Here is a 366-nt window from a genome sequence, read left to right as displayed (position 1 = left end):
GTCGCTCCCGGTCGGCTGCTCCTTCTTCTGCACCACCGCCATATGTTGTTCCAGAAGTTCTTACGGCTCAGCTGAAGGACTAGGATGATCGGATATCTGCGTTGGAGACCCAGATGACAGCTCAACAGGCGGGCTATGAGACACAGAAGAGGCTGAACGAGCAGATGATGGAGATGATGAAGAGGATGTACCCGAACAAGGTGTTCCCGAACATTCAAGACCCGTAGTTTACCAAAAACTCGGAATGTTTTTTTTTTATTTGTAGAACTTTGAATTATCTAATATGTTTTCAGTTTTAATTTTAATTTTATATTTTCGAATTTAAATTTCACAAATTTTAATTTAAAAAAAAAAAAATTTTAAAAT

General features: G+C 38.3%; 1 protein-coding gene across 1 annotated transcript in view; it reads left to right on the top strand.

Annotated features, from left to right (window-relative positions):
• Positions 1-366, top strand: part of LOC106323603 — a 3,457-nt gene that overhangs the window by 1,413 nt on the left and 1,678 nt on the right. The window lies entirely within an intron of this gene.

Source organism: Brassica oleracea, chromosome C2 (assembly GCF_000695525.1).
Source record: "Brassica oleracea var. oleracea cultivar TO1000 chromosome C2, BOL, whole genome shotgun sequence".
In the NCBI taxonomy this organism is placed as follows: Eukaryota; Viridiplantae; Streptophyta; class Magnoliopsida; order Brassicales; family Brassicaceae; genus Brassica; species Brassica oleracea.
Note: the sequence above shows the minus strand (reverse complement) of the source record. Positions and strands in the feature narration are given on the sequence as shown.